Here is a 25,838-nt window from a genome sequence, read left to right on the forward strand (position 1 = left end):
TGATAACTCATATGGCATGCCATGGAAGAAATAGTACTTTAATCCGTCATTGGTGGATTCTTACTTATTTTATCTCGGAGGTCCAATCTGCTACTGTGCGGACAATGGTGCCCGCTGTTTCGACAACGATTCCCAAGCAATCCTGGATATACTCTATATGGTTATTTCTCATCTGTGAAGTCGAAACTTATCAGTTGTCAAATGACTGGTGAGAAAGTGTTACGAAGCTCTCCAATCACGTGCTGTCTTTCGTAAAGAAAATAAAGCAACCGGCGATACGTATCAACAAATGTGAGAAGGATTGCATTAATATCCTAATTCAATTTTGAGCATTGATAATATAACACTATTTCATGTGTCCAAATTCACGTAGAATCCTTATTGTTCAACTTTCAAGTAGAAGAATGCTCACTGATTGCGTGTATTTGAATGATACGTCACTGGAAACGGCGAGACGATTTGAGCGTAGGTCAAGTTTGAGTTTTCACGTTTTTCATTCAATGTGAAAATGCCTTTAAATTAATTAAATTTCAACACAAGAATGTTGGGAAAATATTCGAATGAAATCTTTCAACGGTTATCCCTGATCACTTGGATATTATCATGCACGCACAAGAATATTTAAAAATCATGACAGAAATATACTCTTTGTAAACTAGAGAGATTTCAGAGGGATTTCGTCCCCAATTCTTCGAGATCATCGAACAGCCAATGAAAACTATTTCACATTTGGTATGTAAACGTAAGATGGACCGTCAATCCAATTGCGACGTTGAATTTAAAGACAATAGGTTGCAAAAATAAAACTTGTGAAAGTTTAATTCTGACGCAAAAAAATAGGCTAGCTCCGCAATGCATAAATAGGTGATTCCTATTGTTCATTGATATAGATATAGTGTTGGTGAATAGAGTCAAAATTTGAGTACGGGTATATTTTCAACTACTTTCCCGTAATATATCAGTTCTTCCGCTTGCTCAATCCATGCTTCCTCTGGTTTCTGATTTCCGCGAAAGACTACAGATGAATAAAGAAATCCTGTCCTGCCTATTAAGGAAATATGAAACTTAATGGGTAATGCACGGGATTACCTATTCCTTTGGTTTGTGATAACGTGGAGGTCATGAAATGATTATGAGGACGAATTACATGTCACGTTTACCTATCATTTTTCGAGCAGGGTCAAGGGAAGGCTCATATACACGAATAAATGTCAGTGAGGGTGAGTTTTCTTCAAAATTGTTACAGCGCCTGATTTATCTCTCATTTAAAAATACATATTTCCAGCTTTTGCTTCAAACACTTTTGTCGACGATTTGTAGAATCAATTTTTAAAAGACTCTTTAACTGTTTAAGGTATCAATAAAGGGATGCTATTTTATTGTTTCATAGAACGGAATTAATTTTAAACAAAACAAAGTTTACGAGGTTTTCAAGAAGGAAGAATCTGAAGTTGAACATTATAGTTATGGGGCAAAAACTAGAGCAGATAAAATAGTTTCAATTTCTTGGCTGTATTTTGGACCACAATTGTCTGAGTAGTAAGAAAATCAGAAGGATAGATGGTTAGCGAAAGAAGCTTTAACAAAGCGGAGTGCATTGATGATGGGTTGTGTAAGCGTGTTAAGAAACTGCGCGTTAAAACTTTGATATGTAGCGCAGGCCTGTAAGGCAAGGAAAGATGGTCATTAAAACAAGATGATAGGCGTAGATAGGAGGATTTTGAGATGGATGTATAAGGTGGATTAGACAGAAAGGGCAAAGATAATAAGAATCTTTTGAAGAGATACTATAATAATTGTCGTCACTTGGAATTGCCGTGCAAGATGTTGTTTCAACCGAGTCATTGCATGAATGTGATTACTTAACATTATAATAATAGTCCAGGAGAAACTGAATTCCATGAATTTATTAAGTGACCCCTAAGATTTTCACCTTTCCAATGGAGTGGGTATTACGGTTTGACTTGCCTGCACCGAATTTTCAACAAAGTAAAGAAGAAACAAAATCCAGGGGTCAGGGATGATCGCTGACATTGGGAGGAATAGACAGTGTTCGCAAAAACTGACAAGCCTACTGTGGGTGTCGGTAGCGATTGAAAAGGCGCGTGAGGGAATTTTGAGAACTCCACTTTCAGGGAAATGACATGTCGCTGCCTTTAGGTTTCACTGATAACGACGACAGAATGAATGCATCAAGGACAGGACCTTCCCTTTTCAGGTTAACGATATTTTTTGGGCTTTCGACTGGTTTCTTGGGACGAGGGAAATACGTTCTTGCTCGTATGTCACATCGTACGCAGGTGAATGGACCGGTTCCAGATTTGTTTATGGTGATTCTTTTCTCGAATTGAGTCACACCAAAGATTCAGATAGTTAGGGAATGTCACTTGCTATCTCTAAATATAGCTTTTTCCATTGGCAGTTTCAGTAACTGCTCATTTCTTGTTAGTTTTAGCGCAATTTTCCTTTCAAAAAGTAGGTAAGCTTTAGGAGCATATATTTATACATACTTGCAATTTTTTTTAACTTATAGTTTTAGATTTAAAACGATGTCGATTGCTGGTTGTCTAAGGACAATTGTGTATTTATAATTGTTAAATAAGAAAAATGATACAATCTTTGGAGCTAATTTCAAAAGAAACAAATAACTGAGCTTTGATATTTTCCAGAAGCGAATATTAATATCTTTCCAAATATAAAAGCGTCCTTGAACACCAATTTCACGATTTCCAATCAATTTGAGAGAATTTCGTTAATTATCTTTCAAAAATATTTGCATTGTCGTATACTATTAATATTACACATGTATACACATTAGTGTTAAATTTCATAATGATACATCAGTTTCAAACTGACTCACGCGAGGCCTGTGGAAGTGGTCTTTAAAATGTATACCATTACCATATTTTTTTAAAATTCAGATTTCCATAACTGCAACACGAGTTCATACTAAAGTATTCATTTATACAGCCATAGAGCTGAACAAGCAAGGTTTCAAATAGTTCAAAAATCTACCATCTGCGATTAAATACACGGGAAATTAAAACTGTGTTTAAGATCTTCTGCAGAGAAACTGGTTCTATAGTATTAGTGTCTACACGGGATAAAACATGTAATAACTTTGTCTTGTTTCAAATCTATGTGTTGTATTTTAATTATTTTGTTTATTGAATTTCATAAACACTTTAACATTGCTATTTTCTGTAATGTGCCTTTTTTGGGTTTTCTCTCGACGACTCCATGCAAATCTATTTTACCCACGGGCATTACTACTACTATATCCAGAGAGAGTCACGTGGTCAAGCCCGAACCACCGAGCTAAGTCCGTGGGCGGGACATGGATCACTCTGCCACGCCAAACATTACCTCACTTGGCTGCCCATTCTCAGTGAGAGGGAAAGAGTGGAACCTTCTCCACTGACAAGTGGGAGATAACACTTTCTGAGTCCTCCACGCCGACCTACTAAACAAGATCCCTGGAAGCCCACCCTACTCTTCACTTTCCTCCCGGGTAAATTTGATGGTTTTTCTCCTCTGCCACCGCATAGTGAACTAGTCCGGTTGTCCTTGACTTCATTTGTTACATACGACAATAATGTGAGCCCGTTAGGAAAATGGTGTGACCTCACCTTCTCTTGGATTTTGCCATCACCGTTGAACGCCTTAGTTCGGGAGTTTCTACTCTTGGCTGTATACGTCGCTCATGGTTGAAACTTTTCGTGAAAGCGTTTAGTTTTAGTCGAAAATGTTTCGCAATCCGTCCAATTTGTACTATATGGTTGATTCGTTACTAATTTAAGCAGTGGTGTGTTATGCCGGCTTTAAATTAATTACGATTAATAGCATTTATTTTCATTTAAATCTGTTGGAATTTTTCGGATAAGTTAGAGAATGAACATCGAATTTCACGTGAAATTAGGACGAAAATTTAAAAAAAAGTGTCAGAACCAGGTAAGCCATGGATTTTTTGGAAGGGGTTTAGGAAGATAATAATATGAAGTTTTCATAAAATTAAATGGGGGGTTTACCGAGTATAAATATTCTGAGGCGACCCCAATAACTAGTAAATCTCTTCAATCAATGTCGAAGGAACGGTCTTTGGCTTCGAAACTTCGCTTGTTTCATATCACTTTTCCTCGTATTCACCAACGGAAAATGAATTTATGACGATGACGTCTGACAGCGAGACCGTACTACTAGTTTCCGCTGAAGTTTGCATCAACTTGTAATAACTTGCTAATAAGCAGAGGAAAATGAGCAGCGGGTAATGCTTATGCCCAGGAAATAATCACTTTGCTGACAAGAGATTTGAATTAGAAGAGTCTTGAATCCGTATAATGCAGCCTTTGCACGAATCCTACTCATCATATGTATTTACACAGACCAGGTCGTGCATAGTTATTTTTCCAGAATTATAATTTCATTTATTATCCAGAAAATGTAGTACCAATATAAATAATTCGTAAATAGTGAGGGGAGCGGTCATGGGAACAACAATTTAATACCATTGCAATATTACGAGCCCTATAATGCTATGGTAATATTATTATATTGTAGCCATATAATCTCATATAGTAAATCGCAGAGGGGTGAATGTACACGAATATAATACCTACATATGTGTAATCAGAAGTACTTTTTCGTGAAAAATTTCCCCTTATATTTTCCGAAGTAGCTCATGCACAAAAGAATAGAAATCATATTACCTCATCAAACATCACATAGTTGAACGGTTGGTTTTCGGTTAGGTATAAACGAAGGTATCGTAATTTTGAAATATTGGCACACTGAGTAGTTAAAATAAAGTCTTAGCCGTTGCTGTATTTTAACACACACTCCATTCCGTTATGAATGCCTCGATTCGTTATTTTCAAAGTTTATGTTTTTACTAGCCAAGCGATCACTGGGTAAAACGTGGAAATCATTCTTCTCCGATTTTGTACGTACCAGATTAACTAGGTCATCTATTGACGTGCAACCATACTATTCGTTACGATTCGTCTTTTTTTTTAAGGATCGTCAAGGTTTTCGTAACCCTTAAGAAACAACGCATAACCATCACGCTATACATTGAAATTAACCTTGGCATCCTTTTGAGTAGGTTTGAGTCAAAATTCGGATCTTTAGTTTGGGAATTGTAATGGATCGATTTAGACTATATTGCTGAAAATGAAAGGTAGAGTGATAAAAAATAAAACATCCTTTTTAGGTGTTTCTACCGTTATAATAACGAAGCTATGTTTATACATATTCTCAATTATAAAATACTAAATAAACCAAAGCCTGCTCTCTTGGAAAAAACAAGCCAGCCTTTGGTGATTAGAATTACCATATGATTTTCATTTAATTTCCCACCGTTTTAAAGTAATCAGTATTTCCGAAATTCGCGGGTTCCAAAAAGGTACGCTCTAAATTTAGGAATTCAAAAAGGTCCAGACAAAATCTGCCAGATTTTTTGACAAATAGCAACGAGAAAAAAGTAAGCGTACCGGGTATGCTGGAGGAATTAAATTAGGAGCCTCTTGATTCACGAAGAGAGCAGGCAAGACAGTCTTTTCTAAGGGTGCAAGAATCTTCTGAGTTTTCTTACGAAATCGAAGGTATTGATATGGCCCCGAATTGTATTGGTAGATTCGCTCACCGAGGGAGAATTTGGAGAGATAAAGACCGCCACAGACAGATTCAAGTATTCGTTCTTCCCTCGCAAATAATCTTTGCCTAGAAATCATTACAAAATCCAACAGAAGTGCCCGAATGTACTCAATAAATGACAAGCATTTAATGATTTGGTAAACTATTGTATGATGTGTATAGGTATTTATGTGTGTATATGCACGAATGTTTCCGTAAATGAGGTAGCATACTTATATTCAAAGGCATGTGTGGATTAACACTGGTGCATGCATGTATCCAGGCCGGTGTCCTACTGCCAATCACCACAGGCCCCTGTGGTATTTTGTGCCGTATTTTGTTGATATAGATATACATGATCCTTTGTTGACGAATTAGTCCCTGAAGCTACGATAGGAAAATGACATTTCATTTTGTGGGATGTCAAAAAAACTTTACATTTAAATTGTTCTTTAAACGTCTAGCGGGGGAATATTTTGGTAGAATACCTCACTTATTCCCGCAGAGTATTCATCATCATCATCACACGCTAAACGACGTAAATAGAAGGTGATGCGAACAGTAAAATTTACGTTGCAACACTTGATCTCATATTAAAACACTAAAATACATATAGCAGCAGCATATACATTATCATTTTAAGAGTATCTACATGTATGCACTTGTTTCGATAAATGATTCTTTGAGTGCCTCTTCCATGAGTAATATTGTAACTAATGAATACATTTCGTATTTCCGTCCTACTTATTTTTTGTAAATCATCAAATTTCTCTGAAATTGACATCCCTAAATCTTGACGTTCTTTGGTGTGGGATAATTAGAACATGTGAAGGGACATGACGGGGTTTTCTTCTTAGATCACGGTAGAAGTTCATTTCTACCAGTCATTCCGACAAATAAGAAGATCTAAAGAGACAGCTAATGGTTCTGTGAGAAAAGATTAAACAAACTGTTAGCTCATCAGTGCCAATGGCTTGATAAACACGGTGAAACATTGTATTGCCATTGGAGAGGCGAAAGGATCGGGCAGCACTCATGAAATTAGAAAATGTGTTCCATCGACACAAAACCAGCTTTCCTGGACAGTTGCCACCCCGATAAGCAACAATGGTGAGAATATTGTGTATTTACCTACATATGTATCCTACAATAACCCACCACGAAGGCGCGTGGCAGGGGATGTTATGCCACCAGCCATTAGAGAAATTGTTGATTTATTTGTAAATGATATTTTATTCGGCTGTGGTCTCGAATTGTGTGAGGGAAAAATTATTCCTTATATCGATCTGTTCTGAATTTAGTTTTCATTATCATTGTGGTCTCACCCTCCAATGTAATCCTTCTCTGTGTCATCGTTTAACTCCAATAGTTTGTACTTTACTGATTGTTTAAGTCGTGTCTGTAATATTCAAACTACCAATGTCTCTCCACCGAGGTCTCTCAATAATAATAATTATAATACGGAGAGGCGTGGAGAAGTAATCAGTGAAGGTGAAATACTATTGACATGATTGATATCATTAAGCAGCACAGAACCCTTAATTTGCCTTTTTTAAATAAAAAAGAAGAAGATACTATATATCTCGTTCCATATGGCGAGAATCAATTCATTGTCTATAAAGCCGCTAGCCGTTCGTTGAGTATATTATGATATTTTTCATCCCCTTTTACAAAATTAAGTCAATTGATTATAAAATCTCCTCGAGTTTGGCAACATTAGATAATGGTCTTAATTCTTAGCAAAGTAAGAGCTTTGGCACAAAGGGGACATAAGTGCTCCGGGCATGCATAGAAACGGCATTATGATGCGCTTTCTGCAAATTCCCGTCGGTTCCGCGCAAATCACGTGAAGGATTCAAGGTCAAGATAATTTTCTTCGCTCACAGTCTGTCTGAAAATGATGACTGTGGACGCATTTAGCACCAAGGGAAACTTTGAGCTCGAAAAGAAGCATTCTAACCACGCCAAAATTTGATTTTAAAAAGCTGAACAAAGGAATTGGGTGTGTACGAGCGGTCTTTGCCAATTATCGAACTATAGTATTCTTTCAATCGTAACCGCTTCTGAGAACTCTCTCGGAAAATGAGAAAAAACAGTTCTTTTTCATCAAAAGTTACTCATTTTCAGGATTCATATTTGTGGGGTAGTATTTGCCAGCCCTTTCCTAAATATTATTCCTAAGCGCTCTACAAAATTATTTCGCAAATATCATCCTTAGCGTTGCATATATTAAACAATGTTCATAAAAAATACGTGTTTTATTGATTTCATGTATCAATCATTAATATTGCTTCGTCGTACGTATATATGTACGTGTATATTTGAGAAGAAGAGTGTTGAAGGAGACCAATGATGACAAGCAGGCTATGACACTTCTTGACAGGATATCACAATGCCCCTAATCGAAAACTCAGTCTATTTTTTCTTTACTCAGCCTCGTTTGGATTCAACACTTTTTAATCAATTTATCTCTAATGAATGAAATACACATGAAGCAAGACACCTTCTTAGACTGCCATCGATATTTAGTCTTATCTCGTAATGACATCCGCATAACCCACACAGGAGTGCTATGGCATTTCAGTCATTTTATAAGTGATATATTCATTAAAAATTGTTTTACGATACATATAGAGATAAAAAGTACTTGGTAAGGAAATAAAAGGACGTATCTGGCAAATATTATTGAGCTTAAAAAATATTATTCTTCATGGAAACAGTAATATCAGAACGTGAGATGCGTTGCTCTGGATACCAGTTTCTACGAGTTGATACACTTCTGTAAGCAAGGGATAGCAAAAACTATTATTGAAGTATACTAAAGCCACTGGAAAATTTTTACAGCACAACCACCACTTGGAGGGCATGGAAATTTTATTTCGGACGCTCCCCGTTTGGAACAAATAGAAGTGAGGGCTCATTCCCAAGAATATCGAGTCCAAAGGCGAGTCTCGTCCTCTCACTCCGTCGCGCCTCCACCCCACGAGTGCCCCGCCCACCCTCCATCCCCTCCACCCGCACGTTTGATTTGCTTACTAATTTTAATCATTTGACTAACATTTTCCGAACCATCCAGACAAAATGAATTGGACCGCTGACTGAAGCAGTGACGCACAATCTCACGTCAATTTCCACGTGGACCACGCGACGTATAACGTCTTAAGGACGCATGGCGCGAGAATTGCAACAGTATATGAGAACATCTCCACCCCTTTCATCTGACTGAGATGTATTCGGCTATGCGGCGTCTTGTGAGATTCAAATAGCAGCGATTACATGCGTATGAAAAGTGAAAGCGCACATGTCCAAGGGCAGAAGCATCAAATGTAACGGTTGAGCATATAAGGATGACTGTTTTACAAAATAGTAACGAAAAAGTATATTTAAAATTCTCACCATGGGTTCATTTTTCTTTTGGACTAAAAACATGGTTAAAACGCAAATGAAAGAAGTTCACTCACTGGATTGTTATTTATAACGCAGGCTTAACTCTATTTTTACCTTCCCCAGCAACTTCTCTCCACTTCAACAGGTTTGACCACTCCCAATCGCAAGAAATCCGAGTTCTACTGGTACGTTTGACCTTCGTTGCGCTGAGCCGCTGTCGCCATTACTGCCATGTATCCTTTCATCCAAAAGATGCATTTCGGTCACATTGAAATGAGTTCAATGAGATAGAATTTCGTCACCTCCATTTTACCCAGACGCAAATTTATGGGCCACGGAGTCAAAGCATTGCTCTCGCCAAGTATATTGCTTGAAATCCGGTTAATTAATTGATTATTAATTTATCTGACCGAGTACATTAATGTATTATTTTATTAACGCTCTCTGTTAAGGTGAGCCAACAATTTAGTTATCATATCCCATTCCCTAAGCATGAAAATGTTGAAGTACGGCGTATTAGTTTTTAAGACTGAATCACAATGCTGAATATTTACTATTTCATTAACCATCCCTTAGTTCCGTCCATAAGGAATTTAAAAAAAATAGGAGTGTACGCGGGCCAATTAAACTCGACATTTCTAAAGGTTGAGTACAAAAAATGTCTTAGAATTGGATACCATCAACCGGAGCAATTTACTCCCATTTATTGGTGACGTTGGATAAAGCAATGGAAGGCCCGGGTTCGATCGGCACGAACGCCTCTGGGCATCCTCACATTCACCCACGCTATGTGATTTTTCTAGTGTCATATCTTCCCAGGAAACCACAGGAAACGGAGGGAAAGGAACTGCTTACCCTACAATTATGCGTCAATTTCACACGCCATTGTGCTTAGCATTAGGCGAGCTCTACTCTTGCCCATCAAACCGGCCCTTGGGTTGATAATTGTGGTTCATATAAGGCCACAGGTCTGGCAGGACTTAAACAATAAATGAACCGAAAACGTGCTACATAACTGGTTTAATATCTGCCGGATGACCGAATTTAATTTCTGAAGTTTTTTCTGATTCCTTATCAACAATTAGAGGGCGTCTCATGTTTATTGGATATTCCGTACCGGTAGCTAATGGATGTACGATAATTTATGCAGGAATAAAACTATTTGATACGGATAAATCACATGCATTGAAATTGTATCACAGAAGAAATAATTTAGCTTTGTTATTAAGTAGGTAGGCGAGAGTATAACGATGGGATATGGGAACTCCGAACAGGCCAATGTAATCGGTCCTTTTTCGTGATTGTGAATTAAGGACGAAATTTCGTGGAAATGAAGTCTTTTTTAATGGAAAGAAAATCAAAAATGAATTTTTTTCTCTCCACAGGATACAGAAATTTGCTTGTAAATTTTTAAACGATAATGGAACATATTTAGGTATGATAGCTTTGAGTCGTCTTCAGTGTATAAATAATCCTACCTGAAAATTACAAAAATGCTAGCGTGTATTGAAGCGAATGGTAATGAGTGTCTATACTCCATAGGAAGGTTGTTCGGGTAATAACATTAAATACTAGGTGGGAAAATTATTAATTTCAGAAACTAAAATTATACCCGACGCTTATATACTCTGATTTCCCTGATGGCTGGTGACCTAATACCCCCTGCCACTTACCCTCAGGATAGGTTGTAAACCAGGTGGTGTACGCAGATATATTTATTTGATATAATACTGTGTTTGGTTCTCTAGGCGTGGATGGTTTTGGTGCGAAATTAATGAATGACCTCAAGGTTGCCACAATGTCGAACATTATGAGATTGGGATTTTCGTTTTAGGAGTCGCGAAGGATACGGATGGGGTCGCCGGGTAATTAAAATCAAGCGCGGCACTTTAACTTAATTTTCGACGCCGAGTGCGTGAACCGGTCGACTGGTGAACTTATTGTAGGGTGTCCTCGATAATTTGTGAATCTGGAGACTTCTCGTGAGCTTGGGAGCCCACTGGGAACCGCTATCCGTTCAGGGTCCGGGTTAAAATCCGGGGTAATCTGAACACCTTTGCCTACTCAAACTATAACAGCGATGAACGTGTTGGATATGGAATAAAAATATGACACTTCTTTTAGCGTATAGTGGTGTTAAGGCCTATGGTTAGAGAGCTGGACTACTGATTTAAGGGCCCGGGTTTGATTCCAGTTGACGCCCCCAGCACATGATAAGCTACGAGCCGTGTGATGTTTTCGGGTATCAATTCTAACAAATTGTTACTTGCAGATGGGAAAATGGAGAGTATCTGGCTCTTACTAATCCGTGGGGTGAATTTTAAATGTTGAAGGCATTGGTACGAGGTGAGCTACGTTGCTTAGGGCTTAGTGCTAGGAGAGATATATCACACCTATCAAACCAAACTTCGGGTAAATTACTTTGTTTTATGCCCTAACTTTTGGTTGTATGCCTTCATCTAGATCCGATTTTATTGTTTTATAGACTTGCTACCTGTTATATACTTCTACCCAGCACTAGTCATGGCCGCCATTTGGTTGTTTATACTTTATTGCATCGTAATGTTTTAAATGATTCAACTACCAATACTCGTATATACCCGAATAGGCCTAACTTCATCATGCTGGGAAACCTCCATAAGATGAGTACCTAGCATCCACGCCAAATATTCCTTCGTTTTTTCAAACAAATTAATCATTAATGTCCTCACCACCCTAAATAAGCCGAGTTATAGTTTACAACGTGAATGAAATTATAAGACGTTACGACATTGCGGTGCCTCTTCGGTTGATAAAACAACTGTAAATACATTAAATATTTGAAAGACCTTAATGTAGTCATGTTTTCTTGAGATAAAATAATATTATTTTTAGAAGTATTTCGACTTTGTTTTCTTGCTACTCCTCGGTTATCCAAAACCATTTGAGTTATTCAGGATTCGAAGCAATATTCATTCCCCAGGTGATTAACTTCTAGTAAACACTTCTTCTTTTTTACGTTAGCATAAAAACCGCATCATTGCAAGTAATGTTAAATACTGTAGAAAGTCATAAATGGGTGCAATTTACTTTGAAAAGCGAATAAGAGCACTGTACTTTTTTACGATATTATTACCATCATAAATCTACTGGTTAAGGTAGGTTTTTGATGGACAAAAGCTACCAATGACTTTCCTTGTCTCTCTCCGCAAAATAACCCGATATCCAACATTAAAATAGGCCCCTCTTCAATTCTGCATACTTACTTCCTCCCTTCATTCCGTCCAGCATCCCAATCCTGCCCCTCCCTCCCTTGCCTAACATATCACAGTCTTACCTGCCTCTTTTGATTTTCCCCTACAATCCTCTCTCTCCCCCCCCCCCATGCCTAGCACTTCCTCGTTTGTTTTCCTTTCAACTTTTAACCATTCTGGTCCAAAGCACTTCCGAGATAGGTAAGCTGTTCCCCCTGCTCTTATTTTTTCTCTCCTATTTTAACATTTAAATTAGCTTTTCTCTTTCTCAAAAACCACACAACCTTTGTTTTATTTATATTTATCCCTTCATTCCATACCTTTTACGATGTATTAGGGAATTTTATAAAAAAATAAGACGCAGAGAGGACAAAAATAGCTTCAGGGCAGGACAAAAAATACCTTTTAGAGTGGTAGTAATAATTTCGTTAATTTAAGATTGGTTACGACTAGTCCGTGCCTACCCTATCACCGCGAGCTATTCATAGGCAACGGGCTTGATCAACTACTGCAAAGTATTGATACACTTATCCTGTTGGTTAATTATTTGAATCATTGGGAGATGGCAAGGATGTTCTTTCGTGGGTGAGAGTGAAATGACCTAATGGAAACATAGTGAGGATGGAAGAAACTAGATTTAACGAAATCCTAATGTGACGCAGAATGTCGAGTAAAATCTTTGAGTCGAATTCGGCCCGGGAAATGACTACCTAGACATTGTAATGGTCATGGAATAAGAATATTACAGTTTTCATGATAAGGAGGAACTTCCAAATTGAATTATTTAGCAGAAAGGGAAATATTGAGACAGAAAAAGTAAAATACTATTGGGGAAGATTGCTGCTTGGAGTATTAAAATAAAATCATAAACGAGTAGTTAGCATTTATCAGCAATTTCCAATCAATAAGAGACGAGGGTATTTAGTCAATGTATAAAAAAAATAAATCCAATGATTATAAACCATCAATTAAACTTGCGTTTTCCAAGATTAAGAAACATATTTGGCTTCAAATGTTAATGGTATTTTTGTATACCTTGGGAAAACATCTACGAACTATGGTAAGGTGGAAGAGGGGATTAGGAAGCATGCAAATGCCGCCTGGGAGGTGGTTGGTAGTATGAATACATAAAAATATTTATTTTATGCAGCGAAAAATTTAGTTAAAAAAAGTGCAATCCTCTACACATTACTGTGTGGAAGAGAAGTGTTTGCAAATCAGGATAATTATTAATTTCGACTGAACGCGTTGGGCATGGAGCACTTGAGGAGTGATTGCGATTAAAATAAAAAAGAAAGGTTTGAGAAACAAGTTGGTTATGAAAGACTGTGGGTGAAAGAAGTATGGCAAGTTGGTTCGGTCATGTTGCGGTAATTGATGAGAATTGAATCACCAAACACGTATCCGCGAGAATAGGAAATGGTTTGAGAAGGAAATGGGTGGGACCGAGAGTGTTGGAGGGAATGTGGTCGAAGAGAATCTCAGGACAAGGAATATTAGGAGTCTAGGAAACAGAAGGGAATGTGCGAGAGACTGCAGGAATGTGGCGGAGGTTTGAAATTTACAAGTAGCGATAGGACAGTGCGGCAGAAAATAGTGAAAGGGAGAACTTTTCTAAATATAACTTAAAATTAAGCTCTTTTTAAATTTGCATACCCCTGTAGGGAACAAACGGTCCATGTCAAGGACTACGGAAGAAGTATATCAGCGAAGAATGGAAGCCTAGGAGGAAAATTAAATCCAGATGGATTAGACACACCTTTTTACGTAAAGAATCTGTAATAAATATAATAGAAGGGAAAATAGATTATGGAAAGGTCCCAAGAGGGTGGCAAGGGGCATTGGCCAAATAAAGGGGGGTGTGGGACATAAGTTACCAGGGCCTACGGACATTAGTGTGGGATAGGGAAGATTGAAAGGCTTCAATAAACCAATAATCGGGGTTGAAGGATTGATGATAATGATGGAAGTGAAGAGAATGTATGTATGTATTTATGATATATAATGACGGTACAGTCCTTATTCAATACCATAATGCACCTCGAAGTGAAATACGGCTATTTTCGTGCGTCCTAGTGCAGTTAGGATACCTGCGGAAAGAGGTTTAAATTAACCTCCGCTGCCACAGAACAACAGGTACCTTTCCCTTTTCGGACTACATTTCTGAGTACCTCTGGCCCCTACTGTACGCAATGGCCAGCGTACATTTCTGAACGAACAAACAACCCTGGAGCAATCCCTTGAAAAACAAATCGTAAATGAAATCAAGTTACTTACTTTTTTTTGTCTCTGGTAGTATGTCTATTGCCGTACTCCGCCTTTCTAAGACTGCGAGGAGATGGGCGAGCTGTGATCCGCAATGGTGTTTTCCCTTAAGAAAAATCCTCCTCAGGGGGAGATGCTCGTGGTGCTTCTATCCAGACACAATAGTCTCTCAATGCAGGAAGACTCACTCTCGTGGTGTGATCCTTCGTTCGGTCGTTGGAGTGAACTGAACTCGTGAGGCAACCGTGAGTTCCCTCGCCAGGCCATTCCCTGCCGCCTTTCCCCTCTCCCCCTCCCCGCTTATTCATTCACAATCCCCCCTCAACTTCCCTCCGTCTCCTTCGGCGGTCGACCGCGGGCAGAGTCGGTGGCGTTACGCAACAGGTCGACTCGCGCATGCGCAGTCGCCTCCGCACTAACCTGTTCGGAAGGACTGCAAAGAGAGCGAACGCACTGTGTACCTTACTTCACTTTCTCTCCCCTATTCACGTAACATTGGTGGAATGAGTGCTCAAGTACTTACCCAAACTCACTCGCATTTGCGCATTGTGACGGTGGAGTAGACAAAAACTGCATTAGCTCAAATATTCTCCAGAAAAATATGTATGGAGAAATGGTTTACGAAGGAATAAAGACCTGGTTTCCCCGACGCAACACATGAACTCGCAATGTTTAGGGTTAAATGACTGTAAAATCTGAAACATTCCGAATGAAGAATTAGATTTAGGAAAGGGTTAACTTTTATAAACGTGAATGTTATGTTATTCCTGTAAATAATATACCGGGGAGTTGAACATACATAACAGCGCTTGCTGTTGATTTTTTCTGTCTCCCATTTAAATTTCCTCGGTAATTTCCACAGCGACGGGTGTCCGCCGTTCCGCACCAAGCATGTATTCATAATAATTCGATATATTTTACAATGAGGCGAAGAACCAATTGAATATATACACATATTGCAAGACGGAAGTAACTGGGATTACAAACAGTTTTACACGAGTCAAAATGTTTAATCTTTGAATAAATACTTTAGGATTTTCAAACTAGCTACTAGTAGTGGTAATAATTACGGATGCCTTATCTTTATACATTCATAGGTGACACCATAAACACAGTAATCAACCCGAAGGTCGGCTTGGTAAGGTGATGGTGGAGTTCACCCAGTACTAAGCTCGACGGCGTGTGAAAGTCTCACATCAGGGTAGGGGGCCAGTTATGGCCAAGAAACCATGACCGGCACCGAGAAAGGCCTGCAGGCCATAACTTAGATGGCGCATAGCTTGGATGGAGCGGCAGGTGCCCCGAGACTTGCCGGGGAATCGATCCCGGACCCCTCCGGTCAGTAGTCCAATGCTCTACCCCCTGAACTACCGCGACCCATTATATATGTTATTATTTTTTGTAATCTACCGGTTAAGGTAGGTTTTTGGATGGGCACAACTACCAAATAAATATTTTGTTACTCCTAACAAAACAAAAAATCTAGTATCCTACCATACCTCAGGTCCCTTTTCATCTCTGAGTACTTTCATCCTCCCTTCATCCCGTCCAACATCCCTATCCTGTTCCTTCTCTTTCTTCGTTTGCCTAACATGCTCCGCTCTATTACAGTCTTCAACAATCCACTACCGATCAAAACGCCCCTCATTCATTTTTCCTGCCTCCATAGGATTTCTCCCAACAAACCCCTCTCTTCGCCCACCATAGCAAGTACTTCCTCATTCGTTTTCTTCTCGGTCCATTTCACCTTCTCCATTCTTCTCCACACCCACATTTCAAAAGCCTCCCATTATATATAAATGTGTTTATATATTATTTTATATATATATATATATATATATATATATATATATATATATATATATATATATATATATATATATATATATATATATATATATATATATATATATATATAATGGGCTGACACAATATAACACAAATAGAAAAGAATAGACACATTTAAAAGAACACTCACTCGGTAACCACTCACACTTACCGTGTGAGTGTTCTTTTAAATGTGTCTATTCTTTTCTATTTGTGTTATATTGGGTCAGCCCATTATTGTGCCGCTCGTGTGAGTTTTTCCGTACAATCGTTATATATATATATATATATATATATATATATATATATATATATATATATATATATATATATATATATATATAAAATATCTTCGAAATGGAACGCTCATCGGCGACACACAAATATATAAAAACACAGATGTAGATTTTTAGAATATAGAGACACAAAGAAAGGACACTCACACTTTGTTATTTTACGTTTCGACAGCACGGCTGTCGTCTTAAGCAAACGCTGAAGACGACAGCCGTGCTGTCGAAACGTAAAATAACAATTTCTATATTCTAAAAATCTACATCTGTGTTTTTATATATTTATATATATATATATATATATATATATATATATATATATATATATATATATATATATATATATATATATATGTATTTTTTTATAAAAAAAATATATATATATATATATATTTATTTATTTATATTTATGTGTGTACACAATGTTTGTATGTAATTTTCTCACCATATTTACGTATTCGCACACGTGTACAAGGACGTGTATTTCTATATGGAAAATTCCGGACGATAGTCAGTACAGACGTCTCCGGATACTGTGAAAATGGAAATATACATGAAACGCCGGGCGTCTGGTAAGCATTATTATGGTACCATAAGAACTTAATGAAATAATGCCTGCAAGCTGAGCTTTCCCATCTCTTGGATGACTTCAACGACTAAAATTTTGGTCGTTATCAGTTGATGGAAGAAGTAGCCTTTTAAACCTCTCCGTTTTTAATAACCTAATTTCCCACTGATCTTACATTGGTGATCCCTCCAGCCTTGATACGAGCATACGTACGACAGAACTTTCAATATGCTCCGGGCATACTCAGAAAAGATACATTCCTCAAATTGACTGTTTCGAAGTATATTGCATGGGTTTTGGCACCCGAATGACGTTCACACTCACGTCACGTCATTTGTGCAACCCCGAGGGCGTATGGCAGGGGAGAATTGGCGAAGCCATAACATATGTTGACAACTCACGCCAGCGAGCAAATTGCTAAACCAATTTGAGCGAAACGAAACCTCTCAATAATATCTCTGGAAGATTTTTGTCTTGAAGGAATGCCACGAACAACGTGATGGAAATATATTTTCCTCTGACAACGAAGTCTGCATGATAACCTACAAGCCACTGCTAGTGTGTGTGGCAGGGGTTGATTTCACACTAAATACGCATGTCAAATGATCAGATTCCATTTTTGGGACTCCGTTTGCGTTTTACTTAGTTTGGTAGACAACAATTTTACTCTGGAACTACGGTGAAAATGTTGTCGTCCAAAGATTGACCTACGCAGCCGGAATCCCGGTAATGGAATCTGATCACAGGATACTTTGCGGAGGCCTTCGCACAAGAATAGACTCTAAGTTTGGAGTTGCATAGTTGTGTTAGTTGAAAATGATTTTCATGATCACCATCAGTATATAAATCCTAAGATTGGTTTGCTGCCGCCTTCTATTCTTTTTAAGATTGGTTTACGGCCGCTTTCTATTATTTTTTATTCAGTGATAATTCCTTCACCCCCGACAGCTTTTCTGATTTACCCCCTTGTTCTATGCATTTGTCTCTTGATCTTTCTTGCCAGATTTTCCCGTCCACTTTCCCTTATATTATGTTTATAAACAATCTATTGGGCTAAAGGTGTGTGCAATGAAAAACTGTCAAATGGGACTCTAATTTACAGAGAATATTTTCGACCGTAATTCTTTTCAAAATGAAAAAACGTTTTGGGTGAAATAATTACTTCCTGAGAGTACTAAAGAGTTGGTTCGCTCTGACTTCTCTCCTGTACTATCTTGGTTACTCACCATAGCGTTAGGGTCTGGGATCGAATTTAACTACTCTATCCCGTCAACTGTAATATTTTAAAACAATTTGCTAATGTGCTTGAGTGATTACAGTTCCTATTTCACTTTCCCTCAAAGCCAATTAATTTCCCTTTATTGAATAGATAAACATAAACTTTTCTTTCATCATTTTCACGAACTTAGTTTTCAATTTTACAAAAAATCTATAGATTTATGGTCGCCAATGCCCTCAGTAATGCTCAAATTTGTTATAATCCCTGGCGTATTTGCCAAAAAATGATCCAGATTGCCGCTTGCTTCTTGTAGGTATTTTGACTACTTCTTCTAAGGTGAATTTAGCGTATATATGAAGAAGTTTTTGGTGTAAATCATGTTCTTTTCGGATATTCTACGCGCTAGATGTCGCAATTAACTGCCGGCAGATTAAAGCCACCAGTGACCACAAATTGTAATCCCATAATACCTCCTACCTTCTTTTTGTGGTACCATCTACGATGCCTCACTTGTGTGTTGAACTCCCGTACGATTAAGAACCTCCCGACTTTTTATTTATCACTTATATATCACTCAAAATCATTTTCTCACGGCCAACCAGTGGAACGATGCCACAAATACTTAATTTACTTAAAGGTTTAGGCACGCCGCGACCGGCATTGCCTACGAATTCGGATTCTGAAATGAACGTGGAATTTCTTCGGATTTGGGGTACGTAGCGTCTTTAGTTCATATGCATATTTGCTACGATCTGTAGCTCGGATCACCATTTCCCGTGAAGCCGCATTCACCACCTGAGTCATAAGAAGATGCCGGTGTCACGTGCCTCTCTAAATGTCTATTTTTCCCTGCTTTGTTTGCGAATAAATTACGTCCTAACCAAATTCCTCCAACCTCACCCGTAACCGTTACACTCCTGTCGTAGCATTTTTTCAAAAATCTGACGTATGAGGGTGAAGCACGCCTAATGGTATACACTACGAGGAACACGAGTCACGAATTCGGGAAGACTTCAATGATAGTAGTTGCGCGCGAGGTTATTAGGATTATAACTTGTGAACTATGGAGAATTCAAAGAAATATGTTTTTCAAAAGCATATATAGTAACGAGACGGATTTTACGCTACCCGTTCGCAATATGAGTGGACCAAATTGGAGCGGGCGGCCCCTCGGAACGGCGGAAAAGGCGTCTTCCTTCGTCCGTCATGGTCCACACACAAACACAAACGGACACACACCACCTTACCCTACCTCCTCCCACCTCTCCTCCTATCCGAAAATCCTCCCTCTCTCTCGCGCAGCAACATGCGGAGGAGGGGCATACCTCCGGGCAACCTGGCGAAAGTATGTAAACACAGAGAGCAAAGCGTTTACCTTGTCCGTCCTCATTTTCCGCGCCCCAAGAAACAGTCCGTCGGATCTATTCAATCCGAAGAAATAGAGATGCATGAGTCATCACGTCCGAAGTTTGAAAAATGGCCTTGTGGATAATTCGCGGTGCCACACAAAGTTTGACCTACTCAGACTCCGAGCCCTCGGCTTCGATCGTCGGATCGGTGCCTTGCGGATGGGCCAACAACGCCTTGCGGATGGGCAATGGAGCAACAACGAAGTTTAACATTTGAAAGTCAACAAAGAACCACACAATTTAGCCCCTCTTTAATTTTTTTTAGTGCGCTGATGAAATCTTTTTGGAACGGTGCTGTACAATATGTATATACAAGTTTATATTTTCACTTTGAACTTGAGTGGTTTGTTCACGCGAGACGACGATCGCCACAAATTTCACTCTGGATGACCCATATGAAATAGAATTGTGAAGTTAACACGACGCTGGAGTGACTGATATTGAAATAGAAAGCCAAAGTTGTTCAATCGAAAGGCCGCCGTAAAAAAATTGATGATATCGCTGACGTAGGGAGAAAATGTTTACTTATATCTATATCATACTTGATAAGATCCTAAATATATTAAAGGAATTAGTGATCACAAACTTGGAGATGCCTAATTTTCCTTTAATATGCGACATCGTAACATCTCGTGGATCTAAACAATACCTTACTAGGCGTCACAAGGGCATGTGGTCGGGAGGGTTAGCGCTTCATTTACGAATTCACGAATTCATTAATGTTAGTTCACACATGCCTTTGGATATATAATATCTTATGCAGGAAAACGCTCGTGCCATTACAAATAATCTTATATATATATATATATATATATATATATATATAATGTATACATATATATATATAATGTATACATATATATATATAAATATATATATATATGTATATAATGTATATATATATATATATATATATATATAATGTATATATATATATATATATATACACACACGCACACATATAATTAGTGTGCTCGACTAAATCATTAAATTTTGGTCATCAGGTATTGAATTCGATTTTGTAATGAATAGTATATTGTGAAGTAAGAAGGAGTTTTGGATCTATCGCTGAAGGTGTCTATCTTTCCTATTTTATTTCTGTGTTCAAATATGCCAATGCAAGCCATATCAGCCAAGCAAGTTATGGGAAAAATGGTTAATTTGTTAATATGATTGTTATAAAAACAGAAAGATGTCCTTTAGTGCCATATTACTTTTTAAAAATCTATTCTTTCAATCGGATTCGTGCGTAGGCAAAATATAAAAATTATGTGGCAAGTCCAGAATTAAAATCAAGGAACTTATTATAATTCAAGACTAAAATTTGTTTATATTTAAAATTAAAATGAAAACATGAATCCAAAAATAAATAATCCAATAAATCTCCAATATCTTCCATCAACCTCACTCCCTTATTGCCCAGCACTTTCCTCTCCTCCGGTCTTCAAACTTGACCATAGGATAATCAATCCCTTAGCATTGACATCTCCCAGTGTCAAGTCCTCCATTTGCAAGTTGTGTGAAGAAAGATTGTATTTTTAGTGTTCCCTTTCTCAGACGGGACTACTGTATCGGCTGCTCTCGTGAGAAGTGCGACTACTTTGCTGGTCGTCCTCGGTCTGCCCCATGTGGGTAGAACTTGCCGAATACCGCTCTTTGAGTAAAGAATATGAAGAAAAAAAATGCTGATTGCTCTGAGAAATAATCAATCCCAACGGAACATGGTAATCAACATAATCATCATAATTTGGACACAATATGATCAAAATAGCCAACGCTTTCAAACATTTATATTGCGTACAGCAAGTGTCTTATAAGTATCGATTTTGCTTAATAATTTATGAGAATATATTATAATATTTAATATTGAAGTCTAAATGGTGTTGATAATAGAAGGTTTATGGTCATTCAACCAAGGCAATTACATAAATAACAGACCATCGAAAGCACATGTATCAAATTTATAATTATATCAGATCTCTTTGGACTGGGAATTAATTCGCATGCTGATTTTGTTTGTATAGGTTAATTATTATTTCCGAATGCTTTAAATAGAGTGGATTGACAGACTAGCATATTAATAAATATTTCGAAGAGTGGTTTAAGAGGAAAACCAGTACTACAAAAAGCATAGTGATATTGATTGGGCGTATCTTGAGACGAGATAGTTTGCTAAAGATAATAATTAAAAGAAAGATTGAGGAGGAAAATTATTGATTTAGTCTGGATGATCTATTTTTTGAAAATAGGGCAATGCAAATGTCGGTGCAAGGAACTATGAGGGAATGGATGAGGGAACAGGATATACAAGTAGGTTGGGAAGCTGCTGCTAACCAATCCTCCGGTAAATAGCTCGTGATGATGGTAACTTTTCGAACGCATTTTCATCTATAGGCAGGAAATCCCATTTTTTTCATGAGCTCTCAGAAAAGGTTTAGGGAAAATACCCTTATCCCTTCTTATTTACCTGCTGTACATTGTATTTAGTACATATACAACTCCACTCCATATATTATAACTCAATCCCACTGTCAAATATTCGGTGACAAGCCGTAAAAATATTTCTTTTTTTCATTATGAACCCGAAAAAAATAAACTTAATAAATGTTTAGGAATATGGTAATTTGCTGGGGCTGGGATTGAAGTAGGCGCAGATTTAGTGATTTTGTGTAAAGTTAATAGTAATATGACGTAAGTGAGCCATACAGTCAAGAGAGTGTATTGGTGGAATATACGAGGCAGAAAATGCGAGAGGATGAAGAAAAAGTCGTTTGGGTCCAGAGATGTTACGTTTACCTTGAAACAGTACTTTCACTCTCCACAGAATTAGTAATTTTCAGGTGCTGTCCCAAGCTTAACTATAATCTGTAAGTAGCCAGATTATGAGATAAATTACTGTATAATGAAATACAATAAGCCAAAACACGTAAATACTTTTTCATTAAAATTAAGATGACCTATTTCTAATTTCCCTAGTTGCAAACAATAGAATGAGACTGTATTCGAGTTTTTAAACAATGAGTTTCGTAATTTCAATATGTTTTCCTGCTATCATGAACCCAATCTACGTACATACATATCGTTTGGTGATTAATGCAGACTGATTTTTAAGTTACATAGGTCCTCGTAATTCTCATTTTGAAGGTAAGTACTATTGGGACTACGACTTTTATTATGGCTCAATTAAAGTTACAAAAACCGCAATCTCTGATCGTATGTTGACTAAAATGATTTTGGTATCAGTTTACATATGGCGAAAACATCTATTTGAGATATAAAATTGCGTCCTTTACCTTAGAACGCATTTTACAAGGGGTGGATTTTTTTCATCAAGTTGGACTGATTTGCTATGATTTTGATTTGTCTACAGTTTATTATTTGTCTACAGCAGAGTAAGTTTTCCTTTAGTAGTTATTACTTGCTCCCAACGATTTCTAGATGACGGGAAATATTAATAGGTTTCATATTGATATGTGTATATTGCACCATACTCACCCCATTCAGTGTGATTATGATACTATACCATGAAAAATCAAAAATGATGTGCCTTTAGACATCTCACGCATAATGACTCAAATTCATTGCCAAGACTCAAAAATCTATTGTGGAGTTCGGTATGTGAGGGTCGAGTGTTAAGAAACTTCACCTGACATTAGTCCAAATCAACGGGGTCAGCTATTTTCCTTGTGCCGCCTGTGGTTTCCTATGAGGATCTGGTTCACGAAAAATGACACAGGTAGGGTTAAGCCGAGGGTGTCCAGAGGCATCACTTGGAATCGAACCCGGAGCCTTCGGTCTGAAATCCAGAGCACTGCTTATTCGACCATTCCGCCCCCTCTATTTCAATAAATAAACGCCCGGAATACCTGTTTAGTCCTCTTTCGCTTCTTACTCTCATTTTATTTACAACCGCAGAAATAAACAGTTGTTCGAACACGTTACTCCATTATTATGGGGAAGATCAACCCCAGCCGAAAGTATTCTTAATGGTGGGCAAAGGTTGTGGTTTTAGTTAGTTTCCGGGCGCCTCCCTTACCTTCCCTCAAGTGCGAGTTAAAGGACTAACGTCGGAAGAGATTTCACGGGAGACCTGCCTGTGTGAGTGAGATTTGCAAGGGTTAAGGCGCTTACGTATACCCAAGCAAGAGAGTAACTGGCAGGCCGCTGGCGTTGGGAGGAATCTCTCGTAAGCTCTGTGCGTGAGTGTTGAGGCTAGCGAGGGTCAATACTATTTAGTATATCCAAGCTAGAGAGTGCGTGGATTATTTATTTTTATTTTATTGCGTGTGATTAGCGGGTCGCTGGCGTACGGAGAAATCTATCGTAAACTCCGTGTGTTTTGAGTGCTTGCGACGGGCGAGGGTCAATGCTATCTAGTACACCTTAGCTAGAGTGTGTTTTGTTCTCGTATGTTGGTTTCATCGTTTGGTCTTGCCTTATCCACTATCATTTTTCATTTAATTTAATTTTATATTTTTACCCTGAATATTCCCTCACCACATCCTTTGCCCACCAAGATTACGGTTGCGGTTGATATTTCCCATAATACTTGTACGGCCGTAGTTACAGTTCCTGTTCATTCAAGTTACTCCATCTTAACAGAATATGCGACACAAAAATCGAAGAATTCATAGTATTTTTCTCGTAAATATTAGGCCAAGCATTTTATACACCGATAGCCTTTGCTGAAGAAAAAATATGTAAAATACTGAAATTAGAAGAAAAAATATTTACTCATACTCGAGCGCATGTTGAGGGAATAGATCATACTGAAGACTAACATTGGAGATTGAGAGCACGGGTGGACTTGAAGAAAACTTCCTGATAAGGCAAGCACCCAACTAATGATTAGCATCATGCTTGAAATTGGAAGAATATGAAAGTGAGAAACACGTTATTGGACAATCGAACCGAGAACCGCGTCAAAATGGATAAGATTGATAACCATTGATTATTATGTTGAATGCTGGTCGTCTGCAATATATTACTTTGGATTACACTGTACTAAATTATGTAGAACAACCCAGTGTGAGTCATCATTTGCTTTTGTTGATGCGCTCGCATTCGCTTAATCACCATTTTGGTTTTGTAATCTTCCATAAGTGAGTGACCTGTGGGCATTTTCAATGGGACGGTGTTTAGCTCACGTGTCATATACCGATACGATTTATTTTCCTCGTGTGTGTGTGTGTGTAATATTTTATTTCCGGTTTTACGCTGTGCTATATTTATTTCTCTTGAGTTTCTTTAATTGGCATGTAATCAACGACTCTCATTTCTTGCCTTTATTACTCCAGCACGAAAACGCGAAATTTCCCCGCAATCCTCACCGTCGGAGATAGCGCTTTTTCGCCGCCTCCGCTTCCCGTCTCGTGCTTTGCCGGCACGATTCTCCCGAGCGTTGCATGACAGGGGCCGATTTATTGGCTTTTATTGGGAGCTTATAAAATTATTACCGTTCCCTTCTGTCCAAATAACTCCTGCCCCCCGTGGGAACTCTACGATTGGTTCTAAAAAAAAGAATAACAAAGGATGATCAAAACTTTTGGTTACCTTCATAGTGTTACTAATAAATCCTTCCAGGCCCTCAGGTGGGAATGTCAGAGAGGAAAATGTATACTTATACTAGTGGCATCAGTGGTCGTTCTATTTCTCACGTAGGGTATCATAGGAAATGATTCTAAGTTTTGGCTTCATTGTATCTGTTCCTCTTTTTGCGCTTCATCGATTCCTGAATTAACCTATCGATTATTTTATGGATGATTATCCTGCGTTCGGTGGACTGCTTACTCTAAAGATAACCGGAAGATCAAAGGTTCGAATTCTACTTTTAATATGATTGCTCTGCCTTAGCCTAATTTATATCCATAAAGAGATTTTGCAGTTGTTTCAAACTTCTACAGATTTTCTATCCTCGTTATCATGGTATTTAGTTGCCTGTCTTCCTATTGTGGTACCTGGTAAACGATTGTGACTTTAAATGTGTAAAATAAATAAATTTCTTATTCC

The 25,838-nt window shown here is 38.0% G+C and overlaps 1 protein-coding gene across 1 annotated transcript in view; it reads right to left on the reverse strand.

The window, feature by feature from the left end:
- Positions 1-14,754, reverse strand: part of LOC139692552 (superoxide dismutase [Cu-Zn]-like) — a 43,450-nt gene extending 28,696 nt beyond the window's left edge. Inside the window, exon 1 of the mRNA XM_071590788.1 lies at positions 14,529-14,754. The gene's annotated coding sequence lies outside the window, so the exon portion shown is untranslated. The remainder of the gene's footprint in view (positions 1-14,528) is intronic.
- Positions 14,755-25,838: the final 11,084 nt, after the last annotated feature.

Source organism: Hetaerina americana, unplaced genomic scaffold (genome assembly GCF_022747635.1).
Source record: "Hetaerina americana unplaced genomic scaffold, ioHetAmer1.1.p SCAF_4, whole genome shotgun sequence".
Lineage (NCBI taxonomy): Eukaryota > Metazoa > Arthropoda > Insecta > Odonata > Calopterygidae > Hetaerina > Hetaerina americana.